Consider the following 22,491-nt stretch of genomic DNA (forward strand, 5'->3'; position numbering starts at 1 on the left):
AAAACAAACAAACAAATAGACTATAGCATAACAAAAAAAGGGTTATTTTAAAATCCAACATGGATTTTTTTTTCCACAGACCCAATGATTATAGCAACAGACACAGAAACTGAGCAAATTGCACAGTACACTGGTTTGTAATCTACTAAATATGAGGGTCAAAAAAATAAATGTTGATTATTCAATGTTATAAGTTGTTACAAAATACCACTACTAACATGATCTTTTCTTTTATCACATAAATAAACAAGAAATACATGTACTCCAGTTACTAAAGCAAACAGTAAGTGTATTATATGAAGTACAACCATCACAGCAAATCACACCCATAGTGACTTATAACTTTGCTGCCTATAAATTTGATCTTGTCCATGCACCCAAGACTATAGTCCCTGCCCACAACCACCACAGCATATCACACCCATAGTGGCTTATAACTTAGTTGCTTATAAATTTGTTCTTGGATCCAAAAGTTATAAGCCACGATGGGTGTGATATGCTGCAGTGGTTGTGGCCAGGGCATAGAGTCTTGGCATGCTCCCAAGACTCTATGCCCTGGCCACAACCACCGCAGCATATCACACCCATAGAGTCAAACATTTTAACTATGCCATATGGACACTTTTAATGTCCGCGGACATCATGAGTGTTCTTAGAACAGTTTCAACTTGCCAACGAACAGTACGGACAGACATAGCGTCCTCAAGACACCCTCATTTTGTTTATTTACGAACATCCCAGGACACATAATGTGTTCTAAGAACACTTTGAATGTGCTTGCGAATATGTGTTCTTAGAACAATTTGAAATTGCTTGCAAACAGAACCGACAGGCATACCGTCCTCAGGACACCCCCATTTTATTTATTGACGAACATCCCAGGACACATGATGTGTTCTTAGAACAGATTCAACTTGCCTGCGAACAAAACAAACAGGCTTACCGTCCTCAGAACACACCCATTTCGTTTATTTGCAAACATTTCAGGACACGCCAGTGTTCTTAGAACACTTTCAGCTTGCTTGCGAACAATACAGACAGGTGTAGTGTCCTCAGAACACCCCCATTTAGTTTATTTAGAACATTTTAGAACATCTGCATTGTCCGCGGACAAAGCGAACACAACAGGGGGTCTACCACCTAAATAAATAAAACATTTAACCCATCTCTTACTCCCCCACCCTCCCCAAACACTTTCACACAACAACACACTCTACTAAATAGTATTTTTCAACAAAGTTGCACCGCGCTGTCCGCGGACATCCGCGAATCCAAGCTGGCGGGCGTTCCCGAAAATCTGACGCGCTTCATGCTCTTCACCGTCCAATCAATGAACACGTTGCATGTCCGCGGACATGACGCAAGCTGGTTGGCCAATCAGATATCACACATTTTTTTAAATCTATTTTTTGCTCATTTTATAAAAAACTACTGGACGGATTTTCACCAAATTTGCAAAAGCATGCTTTCCGCACCAAGCCGCTGTTCCTGGTCCAAATTTTGTGAAAATCCGTCCAGCGGTTTGGGCTGTAGACGTGAGCAAAGTTTTTTCCCCATTCAGTCTATGGGAAAAAAATAAGTTTTGGGACCCCCCTTATAACTTTGCCTCCCGTAGACCAAACCTCACCAAACTTTGCGAAAGAATTCAGAGTGACCCATATAAATGTTTTGCAAAGTTTGGTCAGGATTTGTCCAGGGAGAGCGAAGTTATAAGCCACCCAAAAAGGGCTCTTCCTATGGAAACAGCAACTTAACCATAACTACACAGCCACTACCGTGGCTGTGTAATATATATATATATATATATATATATATATATATATATATATATATATATATATATATATATATATATATATTTACTAACCCCCCTAAAAGCAAAAAAACCCTGTGAAAAAACATCCCACGATGAAAGGACATCCTACCCTATGCGCTGCTATCATTTGTCAACTATTGCCATGATATTTTCAAGTTTTCACATCATAGTGAAGGTGGTACCATGATAAAATCCCATTGCAAGTTACTCGTTGAACTCTGAGAACTTGCCAATTATTTGTTCCGGTACTCCAATTATCTGCTGGATAGTGCCTCCATTTGCTAAGCCTTTCCATCATAAGTCCAGTCAAACTATTTGCTAGGTAATTGCATTATGTGCCCATGCGCTAACATAATTTGACAGCTACTGCCACATGCACCATAGTCACGAAATATCCAGGTGCACCGGTTTCCGTCTATTGCCGTCATACACACAGGATATTTGGCAGCAACTGCCATCATATGCACCATATGTTTAGCTATTGCCATCATACGCACAGCAACTCTCACCATCTTTAATACATTGCTATGGTTTGCCTAGGTTGTTGCACCCCAAGTCAAAAAGGAATGGAATCATTCTGGAGTCATCCAATGACTCAATCCTAGAGTCATCCATGGCTAGTTCAGGGAGATCATCCTGAAGTATGTGTATAGGCTGAAATATTTAAATGAGACAAGTCTATAGTTATCACAGAAACTACTCCAGGATGAGTTTTGATTACTTCCAGTGATGGTCTTGTATCACTCCAGGGTGCCCGCATCACAACTTCAGGATGGGTGGGGATGACTCCAAGATGGTTCCATGATAACTTTAGGATGAGTGGGGGATTACTCCAAGATGGTTCCATGACAACTTTAGGATGGGTGGGGGATTACTCCAGGATGGTTCCATGACAACTTTAGGATGGGTATGGAATTGTGGATGAATATTGCAGAGAACTCCAGGAGGAGTTTTTTCATGATGCTCCCAAAAGATTTAGGAAAAGGGTTTTGATTACCGCAGGATGTATCTCTTGTGAGTAAGATTGGTGGTATTACTATAGGGTGAGTCTAGTTAGACTTCTGGATAGTGTACTGGAAAACCTAAAGGCGAATTTGCAGCAGACGGGAATAGTTTCTTACCTGTAACTCCATTTCTCCAGCATTGGTATCTTTCATGGATTCACATGCTTGGAATATTCCTCGTCGTCAGACTGCTTTGCATCTTTGCCTTCGTTAACTAAGTTCACCGATTTAGTGTACAAAACTACAAATCCACCCCACAATGTCACGAATCAACCTGTAAACTTCCTCATTTCAGTTCTCACCTCTACCTAACATGGCATCACACCCAATAAACTCCCACAAATACAAAGCACTGCACTAAAATACACAATTTCAGTGACCTAAACAGAATCTGTCAAAGGTTGACCTGCATGACAGACTGCCAACAGTCACTTCAACCAATATAACTATAAGCAGCTAACAATTAGTTCGACTATTCACCACACCCAAGAAAACACTTGCTGACCCACACCAGAAATCATAGTGAATACCCAATAGCACAAAAACATGTACATTTTCAAATTGGCACCAATTTACGAATACATCAGATCAACTATACAGTCCCCGGGGGCTGACGTAGCAAACAAACTCGGTTGTGGGGATGTTCCAATTCCATTGTTTTTAAAGACCATACTCTGAATAATTGAGCAGGTGTGTGGGAACATGTAGGTGTCACTTCGTTGTCTAAGCAGGCATGACCATTTCTCTTAGTTTTCTTTTTTCACTGCATCTTCTGTTTGCAGTTCAGTGCTTCCGATTGACAAATTCCACCAGTAGCTGCTTTTCCTCCTCTGCCTTGCTTTTTAAAGACTGAATTAGTCCCTCTGCATCACCACAATATGTTTTAATTATTTCTTCACATGTTTTCTGTGTCTTAGTACACTGTTTCTTGGCTGCGGGCATGAAAAAGGCAAGTTAAAAAAAAATGTGACTATCAATACAACAGACTTTTTGCTTGAGCTGTACACCTGGGGTAAGTAACTTCCCCTAGGTCCGATCCCATCCATCCCCTTGGTTTCATTTTTTCTTATTTTTGTGCTCCTTGGCACTTTCCCTCCTTCCCCATGAAGCTACCCACAACTCAGTCTAGCTGCGCACATACTGTGACCGGGACTACGGTGCCTGAGGGCGTTCAACCCAGAGTGCTTTGAGATCATACCAATGGTATAGAGCGCTCTACAAATGCCCAATAACAAAAGAGAAATCATGTAAGCCATTTATACTTTAGAGAGTTACTCTAGAGCATGGGTGCACAACATGCGTGCCGAATGTGGCCCTTTGGGACATTATTTATGGCCCTCCAAATCACATGAGTTTAATGAAGAAATAGTGCCCAGGTCAGTCACGAAGCCTGTCTTGTCGGGTGTGATCTTTTTTTTGTCTTTGCATCATGATCTGTGCAGTTTAAACTCTATTTAAAACATGATTTCAGTCGCATAATACAAATAAATCAAAGTGGGTATGACATGAAACGTTCATGTATCATGTGGTCTAGTAAAAAAATGGATAAATAGAAAGTCCATCTTAAAACCCATGTTTTTTTCATTCAAATCCACACATCAGTGCCCCCATCAATCGCTCATTACCATGCATAGTGCGGCGCACTGTATGGGACTTGTGTGGTAAATTTGGCCCTTCAGCGAAATCTGTTGTGTACCCTTGCTCTAGAGGATATAGAGGTGCTGCAAAAGAGGGGTGGGCATTGTGCAGCACTCATCTGTATGTGTGAAAAAAGGGAATGCATCTGCAGAGGGACGTCAGATGTACCCTCGGTTAGGGAAAATGTTCCTTTCGTGCCAATTCCCTTTAACCTTAAGAGACCCCCAGCTCTTTTGCTTTTGCTGGACTCAGGGACTTTACATTTTTACTCCTCGGAGAGTGGGACTTTTTCCCCACTACCTCAAGTGTTTTTCTGACTAGGCTTATTTGGTTTCTTACTGTTTAATGGAGTCTGGTAGGCATCTGCTTTTTTGCATGGCGACACACAGCACCTTCTGCCACTGAGAAATCCCTTGGACTGCTCTTAATGTTTAAATACACTTTCTTGGGTGAACTCCTGTTCCCAAGAATAGCAAGATGCCTTTTTTTCTTACTTTTATTTTGTGGATCCAGCACACACCACCTTACGTGGAGTGCTGGGGGGGGGGGGGTTAAATAGTAACTCCTTATCCCACTGCTCATGTAACTTTGTGTTACACTAACTTCAATGGCTGGTAGCAGTGGTTTCTTTTTTTTTACTACCTTTGTGCCATGTATCTGCAGGCTGATTTTTCAGCTGCAGTGCAGCATCCAAGTGTGACCCCTTTCCCAAAATGGCCAGTCTCCTTTTTTAGCCATTTCTATTCAGGGATTTTACCATGTTTGAATCAGGTTTGAGTCCTTTGTGCATCTTGCCTTTGGTGGGCTTCAGCCCTGAAGCCCGCCCAAGCTCCAGTGTGTCTGGAAAGGGAGGAAGTGAGGGAGGGTCCCGAAAGTTCCCTGTCCTTTGTCTCTAGGTGTGCCCGAGTGAAACCAGTTTGGATTGGCTGGCTGGCTGTCCATGAGGACAGCCACCCTGCTTGGTGATTGACAGCCCTAGGGCTGTGAATGAATGGGAACTTTCTTAAAAGTTGGGGTTTTTGGGACTAGAGGCAGAGTCGACCACTGGAGGACAACATCCGATGAAGGCGTGAAGAAACGCTAGCAGCACCCTACTGGACCGCTAAGTGCCCAGTGAAGCCCTGCAGCTGTGCTGAGCCAGTTTTCGTTTTGACTTGGAAGATCTGCAAGGGACGACTTCCTCCCTTGGGCTGGTGGGACCACCTAACCTTGAGACAAGGTTCAACCCACGACTTGCTGTGACTTTCCAAGGCTGCAGAATCCCAATGCATGCGGACCTCTGACCATCCAGTGCATTGTCTTCGGAAGTTCGAATACGGCCAAAACATTGTGGGCATCCAGAGGTCCTAGAGAAGCCCAGCAGACGTCCTCCATCTCGTTACCACAAATAAGGTCCGGGAACAAGGGTCTGCTACAATGCAACAGGAAGGCATCCAGCTGGAACCAATTCTTCAATTCTCAGGTACTGTGGGGCTTGGGGTACATCAGCCCTTTGCCATTGGTGGTGCTTCCTAGCTTGGGGAGTGCTATTTTAACCCTTTCGAGTTGACCTCCCCTGCACTGGCCTCCCAGCTTGTGCTTCTTCAAGGTGGCTCCCCTTGAGATTCTGTGATTTTCTACTGAACTACCGACCATTTAAAAACATTGTTCTAAGAAGAGTGCATCAGAACTTTGAACTGGTCCATTGACTTTAGATGTCCTAGATCCCTAAAGGCTCAGCTTCCGAACCTATTGGCGTTGGCAGTGTGTGTTCCCTTACAGGTTTTAATTGTTGAACACTATTATTGTTGGGATAAAAAAAACTGCCTACATCCCTCTGGGAGAATCTGTTTTATTACTTACAAAGCATGTTCTGATATAACTTTAACCTCCTTGAAACTCAATATTGTAATTGACCACCAATAAGTGCTAATACAGACCTAAAACAACGTCACTCAGTGTGCTGGAATATAGCTTAAGAAAAGTTTTCTCACCTACTTTATTGTTCATGTTAAACTGAATCCTAACTTTGATATTAATGTTACTATTAGTTGCTGCTTTTTAAAGATTGTCTAATTATCCTTATGTACATATAAATACATATTTACACTGTAACTTTAAGCGTGTAAGTGTTTACTTGGATACCTGTATTTACTGATTTCATTGTACAGCTCTACAACTCACATTACCCATTTTAAGATAAGCCTGGCTGCTCAGTCACACTACCAACTTGTCTAGTTCAGGACTATATTAAAAGGTGGGTTATCTAATACCAAGAGCTAAGTTTTGTAAAGTCCTACACCAGTTGGACTCTACAAATTCTTACCCAACACCCTCCTCCCCCAAACATCAAATAGATGGACAAAAAAAAACATTGCTTACCTGTCGACTGGAAAAGCACGACTCCTTGAAATCATTTTCTTCACGTATTTCTCTTCTACTTTCATCAAGACCCTCCATCAGCCATTTACAATCAACTTCAAAGCACACGAAAAGTTCCATGATTTGAATTATTGGCTAAAAAAAGAAAGAAGAATAAAGTACATTTAGTATGCTCCAAGTATTTGTAAAACTTGTCTGTACCCAAAACCATTCATTTATAGTGGGCTTGCTATGAATGTTTCTGTCTGAAGAGTCCCTGTTTGTGAGTAAAGCGTCTCTTGGTGCTTGCTAACTTCCTCCGAGACTTTCACCCATCGTGGCTTCAACTAGTTCCATCTGCTCACTAATAAAATTTGAGGTGGGTGTTCTGGACATGTTCTTAACTGCAGAGCTATTGTACCTAAAATGCTGCAGAGTCATTTTCTCTGTGTCCTTTAAAAGACAAGCACCTGTTTCAGTTTCTTATATGTAAATATCAACCTTAGAGAGCCCCAGCTTGCAGACAGCAAAATGCACAGGAAATTATAGGGACCAGAAATAGTAAGGTATGCAGGGACAAAACCCATAACCAAAGTAATCTTTACTTGGGGAACAAAACGTAAATATTAGACCTTAGCAGGCAGGCCTTTGCTAATATAAGGGACCAATGATATTCTACTCACTACCAATAGTCAGTAACTAAACTGAAGCTACCCCTACTTGAAGCACACACCTGTCCCTCAAGTAGGGGGCACTTCCCCCAGAATTACGGTGTGGTGTTGACTATCTAAAAGAAAAGAGGAAATAGACTTTCCCTTACTCTAAGACTATCAATGTTTAAAAGCCATCTAAAGCTTGGGTAAAGAAAGCCAAGCTCACCTTCCTAACCATCTTCCCAACATTACACAAGGGATACTCCAATATATCATTTATTCACCCACCATATAGTGTGTTGTGGAAGTGGTGCAGGGTAGATGGGTCTACAAAAGTTACTACCCAAACAGTACAACTAAAAGGGCAAACTTTTTAGTGTCTCTCAAACCAGTGGAAGGCTGCCCATTCATGAGGATACTTCTAAAAAAATCTTCTAGTGTTCTGTGGGATAGGAGCCAGTAATTCTGAGTACTGGTTCCAGGCCCCAAGGGACACCAAGAAAGTCTCCACATGGGCACCAAAGGTGGATTCCTGGAGAGGAGGGCGAACAGTGGCCTCCCTCCGTCTCAGGCATAGGGTAAGGGTAGGTCAGGCTAACAGCTTGGACATCAAGTGCCTTACCTTTACACTTGGGGGTCACCCTTCTTGTGGTCGAAGGCCCAAACACTCCCACAAGGTAGCAGGAATGCAAGGAACTGAACTGGTTTCACTGGGAGCCTGCTTTGCAGCAGGAAATCCACTACTTACTCCCACCCCCATGGGATGTATCCCCACTAGATTTTTGGACCTTAGAGGGAGTGTGTTTATGTTTATTCAAATGCGACTGCTTCTGTGACTCTTCAGCTTTCTGAGTTTTCCCTTTTTCTTTATCCTCATCCTTCCCACTGTGTTCCTTAGCAGACACCCTATCAGAGATCCACTTGTCGGCCAACTTAAAGGGATCCAGGATATTCGGGTCAGCAATGTACTGACGCAGCTCTGGTGAACAAGCCTCAGAGAAATGTTCAATAAATATGAGGTGACAATTCCACAAAAGACCTCAATTTGTATCAGTTAAGATGGATTTCTGAACTCAGACCTGGTGGGCAGAGGTTCAGAAGGCCAGCCTAGTTTCTTGGAACAGGATAACCTTCTGGACAAGCCAGACCAATCAAGGTAGCGTTTTGTGGCGGTCAAGACTAGGTCTCAGGAGGGTTGAGGGTGATTGAAAGCCCACAATGAGAACACATAGTAAATGAAACCACAAATTACTCAGTCAGGTGTAAATCAAAAATATATATACATTTATTAAAGGCATTTTAAGTCAAACAGAGTAATTCTTCAGCAGTAATAACAGAACCAACACAACACTAATCTAGCAAGCATATATACATTCACCAATGGCCAACAGGGATATTACTCAGTACAGTTCCACAACCTGCAAAGAAAGGGGTTATACAGTGTGAATATCTCTGTGGAAGACCTTCGCAATTCCCTCCCTAACTAGGAGGCAGCCCAGACCCTAAGATGAGTGGAGCCTTGAGCTCAAAAGTACGTTAGTTGCTGGCGCACGCGATTGTGCGGTTAAGTCAAAACGGGTCTCTTCAAGGGGCTCTAGTGACACAGGAAGGTGGGTGAGGCAGTGAAGAATAAGTTCCCACTATTCGAGGAGGCTCTACCCAACAGGGCAGAACAGGATCCAAGAACTGGGAATAGTTTGGTAGCACAGGCTACCTCGATAAAGAGGAGTGTCCCTCAGGGGACACGAGTAAAAATGGATGGATGCACCAGGGGCCACCGGTAAGGGTTGCAAGTACTCACCAACCCTCGGTGCACTCTGGACCAAACTTCGGCAGTCAAGTCCACTTGAGTCGCAGATTCAAATCCTGCAGTTGCACGGCTCTGCAGCTTTCAGGGGCTGCGTTCCAGGATTATTCTGTGGTGCGACAGTGGCGATTTTTGTGCTCCCGGTGAAGGTATCAGGCCAGTTCCGCTGCATTGAGTCTGAGGGCAAAGGGGAGCACAGCAGCAAAGCACCCACGAAGTTCGTCACTACAGCGTGACCACGTATCCTAGGGTTCAGGCGTACTGTCCTAATTCCAGACCTAGGAATGCTAGGAGTACAAAACTCGGCAGGATAGCGTTGTACACCCAGAGCTTACAGTCTCCAAAGGATCAAGCTGAAACTCGAGACGGCGGCGGCGGTTCCAGGGCAAAGCTCCCGTACGAGCTGGACAGTTCACTGGGCGGTCCAGGAACACTTCCGAAAAGGCCTGCTTACAGGTTAAGTTGGAGGTGCCGAGAATAGTTGGTCCCACTATTCCAATGTGTCGAAGCGCCATTGCAGGCCTTCTAGATTTGATCAAAAACTGGGGGTCCAACGGGACAACAGCGGGCTCAGGGTGCCAAACCTTCCAGCAGGTCACCAGCGATTCCACAGATCTGCTTTGTTGATTCAAGTTACTTTGCGTCTTTACTAAGTTTGGTGGGACAAGATGACCAAAGGACGGAACAAAGCACTGTCCTGGGCCAAACGCGGTACACGCGGTTTGGACCATTGAAAAGAGTTGAAAACACATACAAATTAACAGCTGCCACCAGCTTTGTCCAAGGCACACTTGTACATTCACTTTGAGGGAGTCTTAGGCCTCAAAAAATGAAAAAGGGACCCAAGCACACTGCGCTGTAAGGTACTTTGTGCACTGATAAAACATTAACAAAGTCTCCCAGTACTGACTGTCTTAAGAGCATGTAATTTTCCCCATAACAAAATGAGCAAAAGCCCAGCGGAGTACAGCAGAAGGCTGGGCTCCACTGGCAAAAGCCAGGCTAGGATGGTCAGACAACAGTAAAAAGTTGGGGAGTACGCAACTGGAGGCAAGATAACCTATAAATGGAAATCTTCCCGAACAGTATCCTTCAATCCACCCCATCATATTCATATGGGCAGCACTGACCCAACCAACCCATGCCATATTCTCTCTCTTCTTATAATCCTCGAACCTCTTAAGGTACTGTGTAGGTGTCTTGCCAAACTTGGCAATCATAGCACACCTCATACTTTTATACTGGCCCTTTTAACCCACACTAACTTCAGAATGCAGTCATAGCCAGTCTGAGGTACGCTGCCCAACAAACACTTAACCCTATCCCGTTGGCTAACGCTATTGATCTCACAAAAAATTCAAATGCTTCAAACACTGGAGGACATTTGAACCCTCCATATACCCACCAACTAAATCTTTCAAGACCTTAGTGGTAGAGGAGCTGTCACACTCAAATGGTCTAGCTGAAGTCTCGACCTTGGCTTTTTCAATTGGATTCTGTTAGGGAGAATTCTCAGGAATGTGCTAATTTCCCTTACCTTTTGAGACCTCTAGCAACTTTGCTGGATTTCTAGGATTTTAATTTTCACCTGGAAAAAGTGTGAGCCTTTTTTTAACACTCTTTCATGTATTTTGATGTGCGTTTTAATTTTGTGTTCTTTGGATATGGAGTTTTAGACAACTCCATAGGCATCATCTTTTTCTTGTGTATCACACAGCACCTTCAGTGCAGTGGCACAGGGATGTCTTTCAGACTTCCCAAGGTTTAAATACCTTCTCTGGGACTGTCTATTGTCTCCCAGAGCATGTAAAGTTAAATTTACTTTGCTTGTCTTTTTAAATTCATAGACCCAGCACACACTATCTTCCTATAGAGTGCTGGACGGGTTGCCTAGCATCCCCTGTGTCTAAACACTCATGTAATAGTCAAATGTTACCCTTTCCTCTTGAAATAAATGACTGGTGGCAGTGGTTTTAGAACAAACTACCATGATTTTTCCCGACCACGAACACCTGTAGCTACAAATCGGGTCAGCCATGTTTTTCGATATGGCACCCAAGACCCCTCTGTAAAAACAGACTCCGGTCATCTTTTTTTTGCTGTTTCTTTTAGGAAAGGTCCTTCTAGTGTTTGTCTCTGTCTGCAAAAACTGGGTTTGGTCCCTTTGCTCGATGGCCTTTGGCGGGCTTCAGTGCTGAAGCCCTCCTCTGGCGCCTGAGTGTCTGGGGTGGACAGGATGTGAGGGAGGTGCCCGAAACTCCCTGCGCTTAGTCTCCTAGGAGACCTGAATGCACTCTGGCGTGATTGGCTGGCTGACTGTCCGGCAAGGACAGCCACCCTGCTGGGTAAGTGACAGCTAGGCTGGAATGAGTGGGAGAAAACTGTTTTAAAAGCAGGTCTCTAGGACTTGGAAGGCAGAGTCAACCAATGGAACCAAAGAACCGAAGACGAGCTGAAGGAAGACAACTGCTGCAACCCCTGGACCGTTGGTTTGCCCGGTGAAGCCCCGGTGCAGGTCCAAATTGCCTGAAACTCCCTTGACAGAGAAGCCACTTCAAGGACGACTTCTTCCCTTGAGCTGGTGGGAACAACCAACTCACAAGCCAACTGGACACCGTCTCCATACTGGTCGAATTTTCTTCAGAGTGCTGTTGAAAACCGGATAGCCAGTGAGAAGGATACCAGTTTGTGGACTTAAGGCACTCACACCGTAAAACCAATGTTTAGCCAAGCTTGTGGCTTCTTCCCTGGGCAGTGCAGGAACCTCCCAACGTCCTCCTTCTTGTCCCCACGACTGAAGCTCAGGAACAGCGAGATTTGCAGGAACTGCCAGGAACAACTGCCTCAGCTACAGCTTTTCTTCATCCATAAGGTACTGTGCAAACGCAGTGTGGAAATCCTTCTGCCGCAGTGAAAGTTTGTGAAACTTTCCCAATTTAGGAGTCTTGTTCGCTCCTAATCCGACATATAACTCTTTTTTCTGGCAAACTACTTCTAAGAACATTGGCAAAGACTTAACCGTTTACTACCAGAACTGTGCGATCCCATCCAAGACACTGAACCATTGACTTTGGCCCAGGCCCATTGAATTGAATTGCTTGTAGTGAAGTGAAACTATTTGCCCTGCCTCTGAAAGTAATTGGGTTTTGATTCTTATAACCTTTGTCTTTCTACCCCTTTTGAAAGTTACTGAAGTACCATTTTGCTCCCACTTCAGGGGAGCATAACTTGTTCAGAAATGTATTGTTTGTGTACTGTAGTGTATTATAGTGTGACATTGAGCTGCTTCCTGCTAGTGGAATGTTTTATAACTAAATGTGTAAATAAATGTATATTCTTTTACCAAGAAACCTTGAGTAAGTGTTTGTTTGTATACTGTGATTGCACGTCCTTTGTTCAACATCTTGTACTGCTCACATCCTTCTAGAGATAAGTTTGGCTGCTCAGCCACTGCTACCACATAACTGTGTAGTACAGGCTTGTACCAAAGGCGAAATTGTGCCTACACCTGTAGGCTTAATTGTGTGTAGTGTTACGAAAGGGTACTGCATGTAATTCTGCCTAGCAGATTCTATGACATTCAATGTCTCTGTATTACTTGCTGTGCCAACTCCTCTTTCTTCAACTCAGCTTCAGTTTCTAACATTTTGTATTCAAAGGCTAGTTTCATCCCCAATAACTCAAGTTCCAGGATATCCAAACAATTCTGGGTTTTGGAATAGAAGTGACAGGAGTGATGATAATCCTATTGACAATATCTGTGACTTCAGGAGGGGTAAGGACCTCATCAGAGCCTCCCCCATTTTCATCATGTGTGTCACAACTTGTTTGGTAATCCACTAGGGCAGCTATAAATTCTGGCCTAGACGTATTCTCAAAGTCTATTTCTCTCTCCTCACAAGCACTCTGGAGAGCTTCTAAGCTCATCCTTGTCAATTTACCATTAGCAATAGTTTCCATTGTTTGTAGTGTAGTTATCAGTAAACACTTGCCGAACCTTAAACCACTAAGAAGTGTGGATATTTTGTAGTATCTAGGTTAAACACAGTCTTAAAACCAGTGATCCCACTGCTGTACCACCAGGCCAAAGACTGGACGGGGTATCTGTATCTCTGCCCCGTATATGATAGGGTAAAGGCACAGTCAAGGCTCTCAATAAGTGGCAATGGACGAGCAACCAGGGCTTAAGCTCTCAGGAGGGAAGCAGGCAGGTTCTTAAGTACAGCGTTTGCCCAAGCCCCCACAAACGAATGTCCACATACAATTTATAAAATAAGGTTCAGTGAATATATACACATAAATAATAACACTTTGCACTTTGGTAATTCAATAATGGTAAATATATACACTAGGTGGTACCACACAATACTTAAATTCAGTAACAGCTGTGCAACTGATGACAGTTTAAAATAGACAGGTAAATTCTTAAGCAAGGTATGACAGCATAGATTGAGGCAGGAAGGCAGGTTAATTGTGAATAGTGGCAGAATGCTTTATTTAGAATACACACAACTGCGTGAGTACCCCCCCCCCCCCCAACCTGCCTGTAATGGAAAAGTGCAGGAGTACCTTATCTTGTCTTGTCTTTCACAGCCCAGACCAAAAATGTTCAACAATGTTCTGCTTTCTTGCACAGGTCCTACCAGCTAACACAATCCCCGTGGTGACTGTGCAGGCTAAGTGCCAGGGTTCTTGGCTTTACTCAACCGATTACCCAAGGATGGACCCCCCTTTGAAGAAGGGGCCATGGGAACACCGAAACCAAGAAGAAAAGTGGAACCCAAACCTTCCTGATGTGCAGCAGTGTCTGGCTTCGCTGTGCTCTCCTACTGTCGATGGTTTTTCCAACTGTGGAATTCCTGGGAAGGCTAAACTTGCTGGAGGTTCCTGAAAGGATTGGCAGATGGAACGAAGACCCCTGGGGACCTTTGGCGACTCCTGACGGCGGCGGGTGCAGAGGTCACTTTTGGTGTTAGTTTTTGGATTATCGTGGTTCACCTTCTTTTGGAACTTTGGTGCTGCAGCTGCGACCTCGAATCGACCACTGGACAGGACCTCGGACCCTTGCCAACTCTGGACCCTCCGGATGTCTTCGCTCGATTCTGGTGGTGGGAAACCCACTGTGAGACAGCAACCCGGGACCTTCTCCAGTGTGGAAAAGTGGTCAGCTGAGGTGGCAAGGATGTCCCTTGAAGAATTCTTACTTTGGTTGGAACTTTCGCAGCTCCGGGTGTCAAGCAGCGCTATGCCAGGGTACCTACCCCTCTTCTGACCGATACGATGCAGTTTGGCTTCCAGCAGTCAAGAGTGCCTCTTTGGACCTTGGGTGACACCAACGGGCTTCTCCGACTCGAGATGTCTGGGCACTCATCTTCTGCACTCTCGAAGACCCCTTCTCCGGATGGCAGACACACAGGACTGGCTTCCACGGCACTTTGAGATGAAGAACAGCAGGTTACACAATGTTCCCTCATAGCTAGGGAGAGGTCTCCTAGCCAGGTCCTCTCTCGATTCTGTCCTCGGGTCAGCACAGCAGTTTAGATTTTCTAAAAAGTTGCAGCTGCAGACTTCTTCCTGCCAACTGTACCCGGGAAACTTGCTTTAGTTTCAACTTCAGCAGTTTCCGGACAAGAACAAATTGGTGAGTGCAGGGACCCTAGCTATACACAGTTGTTGCCAGCACCCTCACGATGGCTTCAGTCAACCATTCATACAGCAGGGCATTCATGCAGGCAGGCAGCCAATCAGGCTCACATGCATTCAGGTCATTCGCCCCACCCAGACACTCACAACAAGGAATGTGGATTGGGGAAAATATCCAGCCATTCAGCACTACATACTGCATTCATGTCAGCTTCAGTCAGCACAGTCCTAGACATTGTGTCACACACAGAAAACAGATATTCCACAACAAAGAATGTGAGTTGGCGACCCACCTCCATTCACACAGGTCACTGGGAAGGCTCACGTCAGTCTGGCATGGACATTCTCTCAAGTATATATATATGGTTCTTCCACCCAAAAACCATTCAAGAGGAAGAGACAGAGTCAGGGCTTCCCAGGTCTTTGGGAAAACAAGTTTAACGGGAAAAAGAAACCAAGAGGCTACTGTGGCCATCTTGTCTGGTTCAGGAATCCATTGATTCCTATCGCAGAGCCTTGGTGTCCCAAAAACGGAGGTCACCCAGAGCCACTGCCAGGTTAGAATGTATCTGCAACCAGCCCATACCCTGCTCTGTCGGCAACACACAGGTGCCCAAAAACACACACTAAGGGTACAAGGTTGTACCCAACCCATGGGTTCCAAAAGGGTATATTTCATGAAAAGCGAAGAGCTGCACTGCCAGAGGTTCAGACTGGAACCCAAAGGCAACAGAAAACAGACTCAGAGAAGTGGTAGGAGAAGGACTGGGAGGCCCTGTCCCTCCATAAGGCATTCCAGCATTACATAAAGACACCACAAGCACATGGATACTGGACCACTTTAAAAAGTAAAAAAGAAATTTTGCAAAGAAGGTTTGTTTAGTACATTACGCTTCCGCCGATCAAGCCCGCACGTGGACAGTTCCCTACGGACCAGGGAGAGTCTGTGCTCTTCCAAACTAAAAATCAAAATATATGTTAACACATAACGGTGCCAGCAAGATAGCAATTAGGTTTTTTGCCTTTTCTTTTACAAAAAAACATGTTCTTTATAACAAGATAGTCACTCTACAGCAGTGGTCTTCAAATGATTTGACCCTGAGCCCCCGATAGAAGAAATTACCTTGCTTGGGGCCCCCCCTATACACATGGACTCCAAAATGTTAATTGGTTGTGAACGGTTATCGCGCGCTGGCGTAGAATGGTGCACCAAATGGAGGTGTGGGTGCCAAACACTAAATTCTTTAAAAAATCAGTGCTTGCAATAACTCCAATTAAAAGACAAATATTTGTGAACACAGCATTCAGAATGGTTAGCTACAATACAGAGGACTTGACTAAAAGTAGTGTTGGATGTTGGATATTTATTTCCCACAAAAGAAAACTGACAATATTGCTGTCCTACAGTAACGTTTGATATACAACTCATGCAAAAATGTGTTTCTTAAGTACAACAACTTTTAGATTACCATCAATGCGGTCACTCGCAAGTTGGACAGTGGCATATTGGAGAACTAGTGTGAAGGGTGTTCTTTGACCGATATTTAGTCTTTAGGGCTGCAAGTGCCGAGAATCCAATCTCGCAAAGGTACGAGGTGATCAAAGGTAACAGTACATTGAATGCACATTTGGATAAAGTTGGAAACTCTGTAGACACATTTTGACAAAACCCCCCTAAAGACAATTTTTTGAATATGCTCTCAAGTAGGTGGTCACTTTGAAGCTTCATTAGTTTATGTTTATTGTGTTTATATAGCGCTTTACGCCAGAGCGCTTTACATTATAAAAAGGATACAATAAAAAAAACAGTAGAAGCAATTACAAAATATGAATCAAACCAGTAATACAGTAAGTAGAACAATTTGCCAGTGAAGATAAACGAGGGAGGAGGGGGTGGAGAAGGGGAAGGAAGTGGGAAACGGGAAGAGGAATAGGCTGAAGATGAGAGGGGACTTAAGAGGAATGGAACAGGGAGAGAGGGGTAAGAAGATGAGGGTAACAGGGAGGAGAGAGGAAGGTGGAAGGAGGGGGTAGGAGTGTCAGGGAGGGGAGTGGAGAAGAAGAGATTTCAAGGAGACACGAAAGGAGGAATAGGTGGGGATGGAACGGCTAGAGAGAGGAAGGGCGTTCCAGTGGAGGAGGCACATGGGAACGGCAGACAGAGAGAAGGAAGAGAACGGCAGATCGGAGAGAGCGGAAGGGGGTTTCTCCTGGAGGTGTATTGGGAGGTGGCCCCTACGTCTACTAGGAAAGGCTGAACCACGAAGTCATGAATGTTACAATTGCCCATTGGAAAGTACTGTGAGACTGGTTCTGAGAGCATTTAAATGGTTTCCCATTAGTTCTGCAACACAGGAAAGATCATACTCCGTCTTCTCAAGAGCATCTGCTAATAATGGAAACGCATCAGTAATGGCGACATCAATCCTCCTCCTCCAAAGCGCCAGCTTCTTCTTAAATGCTGATATTGTTTGCTTGCATAGCAAATGAAGTAAGCCCTCGGCAAAAGGGCGAGTTGCTGTTGTGCTGTGCGGAAGCGAGGAAAACCCTAGGAGTCTGCATTTATTCACCAAACAGTCCCTTTGAGGTGCGTGTGCCTTTAAAAGACATTGAGTCAACCCCATCAGCTGACTACTCAAAGGCCGCCTCAGCGCCCTTGCGGCGTAAGCCCTCGGCGAAAGGGCGAGGTGCTGTTCTGCGTGTCTGCGGAGTCAAGCGAGCCGGGAGAATATCTGCTCGAGCTAGCACTGAATCTGGTGAAATGAGCCGCCGCCTTGACTCGCCTGTTGGTACTTTGCAGAAAACACAAGCGCAAACAAAGAAGAGTAAGCCCTGTGAAGTTTTCACTGATGCACATACCTCCCCACGCGGGACGCAGACCATCTTCAGTCCACGTAAGTTCCACTTACAGCTATGATTTAAATGAAGTAGCTCTTGAGCTTGATGCTGATGCTAATGACTGTGCTTCTTGTGCAAGTAATGCACTCAGTAATCAAAGCGAGAGCGAAAGTGAAAGTGGTAAAATGCAGTCACAATGCTCGGAAACCACTATGCTCTCTAATGGAAATAAGCTCCCTGAAAGCCTTCCGACAGAACACCTGCCCCTGATTGCAATTAGAACAAACTTGTGGAATTCGGGAGGAGTTAGTCAAATGGAGAGCGCATGTGCGAACCTGGCCTGTTGCAGCACTAATAATATCCAAATTAACTGCGGAGCTAACCGACCCAATATTGACATCACGGAAACGTGTATTTTGACAACTTTGGAAACAACACACACTGAAAACCCAGAAACGCCAGGACGAGACACAGTGTTTTCAACCCCAAAAAGCACTTGCAACGGCACTTGTGACTTGGAAACTGGCATCTTTCAAACCTAGCCAGTCAATATATGTAAGTGCTTCAGCCTACCCGGTCTTCATTTTTGAAAGAGCTACAGAAACCATCATAGACAAAGTCTTTGATAATGTCACTCTGTCTGATGATGCAAGGGCAAATGAAATTACTGCGCCTCTTGCAACATTTCCTCCATCAGCTCCCTTGAAAAATAGGAGAACATTATCATCAGTACACACTGCAGAAAATCGACGGAATTCGATAGACATAGAAGATAAGCCGATAGCTGATCTAGTACAGATAAATAAAGAGAGGCATGACAAACAAGCTATAAATACTGCACAAGTAAATTTGGATACTCAAGCTGCTGGCTCTCATGCTAAAATTAAGCACACTTTGAGAGACATAGCTGGAGTCAAACGCAGGCGAATACAAGTAAGTAGTTTGCCTACCATGCGATGCTCACAGCGGAAAAAATCTAAATATGGGCTTAGAGAACCGGCATATAAACCAAAAATTGGAACACTGCCCACGGCCTCTGACCATGAAATTTCAATCAACAGAGTCCTTTGACCAACAGTCTTGCGACTCCTCTATACATGACGCTTCATTCTCAGATTCTTCAATTATGGAGCGCCCGTATCCTAAAATTATGAAAAGTAGACAACACTATCGTCAAAAACGGGGAAGAGAAAACTGGAACACAAAGGTCTCTCAAGAATCACCATCTGATAAAGAATTTCAAGCAATTATTATGGGATCGATGGGCATGTCCATTGTTCCGTTTATTAAGCTCTATGAACATATGAAAATATTAAAGATCTAACAACGCTGTCGGCTCTCCTCAACACTAAATTGACTGATGTTGAGAAAAAGGGTATTGTGTGCAAAGATGACCTTATCACCATAAACAGAAAAATTGACTTTCTGATGGAGCTAGTCTCTTGGCAGAATCAAAATAACAACGAAGATAAAAAACTTCTCGCAGAAGTAGCAAAAGAGGCTTTGAAACTATTCCGAACAAAATGAGAGGAAAATACGAAAATGACTAGTGCAGAGATAGCGTTGGCAAACTCTGTAACCAAAGATAAAGAACTTTCACATGCTCTCAGTGCAGTAAATACAAAGTCAAAATCGGGCGACCATAGTCAACCAGAAACACCTTCTGACACTTGCAGCCAAACAACTACAAACAGACCTTTTATGTCCAATCAGTCAAAAATAAAGACTATAGCCTCCAGGAAAAAAGCTGGTGAAAAGGTACACTGCCCGACGACAGAAATGGCATCTGTTGCAAACAGTAACATCTTACTAAAAAGTGTGGATAAAATGCCACCGACTGAGTCCATAATAGACCTGGTCTCGCAAGTCTTGACCTCATTTGAAGAGGCGTTAGAAAATAGTCGACAACCTAGTAATCTCGCCCTATCCAATCCGCAAATATCTTCCTCTTCGAAAACAGCTTCTGTGATTATCGAAAAAAGGGTGGGAGATGGAGTAGGCGCACAAGAGAAAGACGGCCAGAGCTGCAATAAAAATGTGGCAACATTTGACATCTTTAAGGGAGTAAAACGTCCCATGATGCCGACAAACACCTTCGTCTTTGGAAAAACTCAAGTCTTGAATAAAAAAAAACTAAAAACCAACGAGCAATCAAGCAGCGGCGAGGAAATGGCTCCAGGAAATTTCTGCGAAACATAAAAACTGTTAACTTAACAGTTCATAATAATACTGGGCCCAAGGAACAAAACTTGCAGAAAATAAAATCGGCGCACGAAGCACCAAGCTCAAATTTTGACACAAACTCCTTGGATATGATCCAAAATGAAGAAACAGACCTGATCAACTTATCGACATACGATGATGAAGAGGAAATCTTAAACTCCGAGTCGGCTAGTTCTCAGATTAAAAGTCCAGCGCAAAAATTGACTGAAATTACGACTGAAAATCCATCAACCATCACCGCTACGGAGTCAGCAATTGTTCAGCCACAAAGTGCTCCAAAAAGAACAAATCCCGAAAGAACGTGCACGCTTGTGAAACACTATTCTGAAGAAAAATATGAATATAGAAATAACTTCCCCCATTTTTGACAATGAAGGAAAAGCATGCGAAACAAACAAGTTTGATGGCTACTGTTATAGATCACGAATCTGGATCACTGCAGATGAATCAGGTGCTCCAAAGATCAAATGTGATGACAAATACACAAACGCTGAAACCACTCCAAGATCTAACAACCTAGAATTCTTATGCTAAAGGTGAATTAAAATCAAACACCCAGCGAAGTAAGACAAACTCCAAGATAATTTAAAAAGTTTCCTTGTAAGAAAAACTAATTATGGAAAGAGTAGATACTCTTGATGATCTGATCTTGAATCGAAATTACATAATCTCACTTTTTCACCTTGTGCCAAGTCTGAGAACGATTCTCTCTGATGACTTAAAAATTGTGGAATTCCACTGCGAACGAAGAAATGATACAGTGACTTTGCATCTAGCTTCAAGAATGATAAGAGACCAATTAATAGACATAGTACCTGTATTGTTATCTTTGGCTTTTTATCTGTACCCTCAATCACATGATTTTTTACGACTTAACCCTTCTCCGAAGGGCACGTACACCAAAGTCTCAGAAAACGAAGTACAAAAAAATATAAAAGAAAAATTGTCCACAGACCAAGTGCACTTGTCGGCCTTGGAAACAGAACCTAAAATTAAAACCAAGGAAACATTAGATCGACAAACAGATGAGAAAATCAAAATAACGATTGAAGGTCGTACTTCTAAGTCTGACACAACCCTTCAAGAAGACACGGCCAAAAGCATAGCTGAAAATGAAAATTGGGCATGGCTGGCCTCCACTCCAAATACGAAACAGAGCAAGTAATGCCAGAAACAGTGTGAAGACCGGACCTTAACTTTTGGATCGTGGAACACACGTGGCTTTGTCCACCTATTTAATACACCTTGGATGCGAAATCTGGATATGATATGCCTCCAGGAAACATGGTTAAGTGAATGGCCTACATCTCCAATGTTTGAGATTGCCATAAATCCCGCGATTAAGCAGCCTAAAGGAAGACCAATGGCTGGACTCCTAATAGCCGTTAAAAAAGATCTTGGCCTTAAGATTGCAGAGACAAAGAATGTCACCCCATACTTACAAACTGCTAAAGTGATGATACCAGGCGCCACCGACCCAGAGTTCCTCTATATTATTAATCCTTATTGGAATCAGATCGCAACAGGAACAACATCATTTATTGATCAAGTGACCTTGACAATTGACACAATACTTGAAAATGCATTGGTCCCCCAAATAATAATCTGTGGTGATTTAAACATAGATTGTCTAAAACTGGACACTAATCACACAATACAGTCAGTTGGCAAGAAAGCGAACGAAGAAGCTGCCCATATATGGTGCTCAGAAATGGGACTCACGTAAATTAACACTTCTGAATGGGAATCTGATTGGCGATATACCAGCAAATCCTAAAACTACATATTCGTCTCTGAATCCTTTTTGCCAAAAGCTTGTAGTTTGGAGGCTTGCAAGACGGAACATAGTGACCATGATTTGAAAAAAATGACTGAACATCTGTAATAACACTCAAAATACTTTACAAACATTATGGTCACACGATACCATCTATTGTTCGGGAAGAATAAGGCTTAACCTTAAAAATTGTTAAGTAAATCTGATCGTATCAACCACGTCATCAATACCCGATGCAATAGCATACCAGTATCTTCTGTTGCAATTCTCAGAACACAAACAAGGGTTGAAACAACGTAGGATGCAACACAAAACATAAGTTTGACATCCAAGTGCTGCAACACAAACGAATGATGCGTGGGAGAGATACGGGCGTTATCACGTAAAAATAAAGATCTTTATTAATTATATAGGAAAAAAACAGGGTATGCAAAAATATAGAAACCGGAGGAAAGGCCACAATGCAAATCTGCTCCAAAATGATTCAGAGGAGATGTTGATGAAACATAAGAACATAAAACTGAATTTTGGCGATTAATAAACAATCTGGCAGCGCCACAGGATGCGTGCAAGCTTCTCCAATATCTGAAGAAACATGGGTAAATTATTATACAGAAATGTTTTGTTGTGGGAACTGAAGTTCGACAAACTTGACATTTTGAACACAATCAAAAACAGCAGTGCTTCGAGAGCTCCAGGCCCAGACGGTCTTACAAATTACACGTTAAAATTAAATCCTGACGAATGGACGA

At 43.5% G+C, this 22,491-nt stretch overlaps 1 long non-coding RNA gene across 2 annotated transcripts in view; it reads right to left on the bottom strand.

Annotated features, from left to right (window-relative positions):
* Positions 1-1,872: 1,872 nt before the first annotated feature.
* LOC138580239 (uncharacterized) overlaps positions 1,873-22,491 on the bottom strand; it is a 58,002-nt gene continuing 37,383 nt past the window's right edge. For both annotated transcript variants that reach the window (XR_011304214.1, XR_011304215.1), the window contains exons 5-6: positions 6,820-6,954; positions 1,873-3,752 (exon numbers count right to left, since the gene is read on the bottom strand). This is a non-coding gene — a long non-coding RNA (uncharacterized lncRNA). The remainder of the gene's footprint in view (positions 3,753-6,819; positions 6,955-22,491) is intronic.

The sequence above is a fragment of the Ambystoma mexicanum genome, chromosome 3p, assembly GCF_040938575.1.
Source record: "Ambystoma mexicanum isolate Mex_15411 chromosome 3p, UKY_AmexF1_1, whole genome shotgun sequence".
NCBI classification, from domain to species: Eukaryota; Metazoa; Chordata; class Amphibia; order Caudata; family Ambystomatidae; genus Ambystoma; species Ambystoma mexicanum.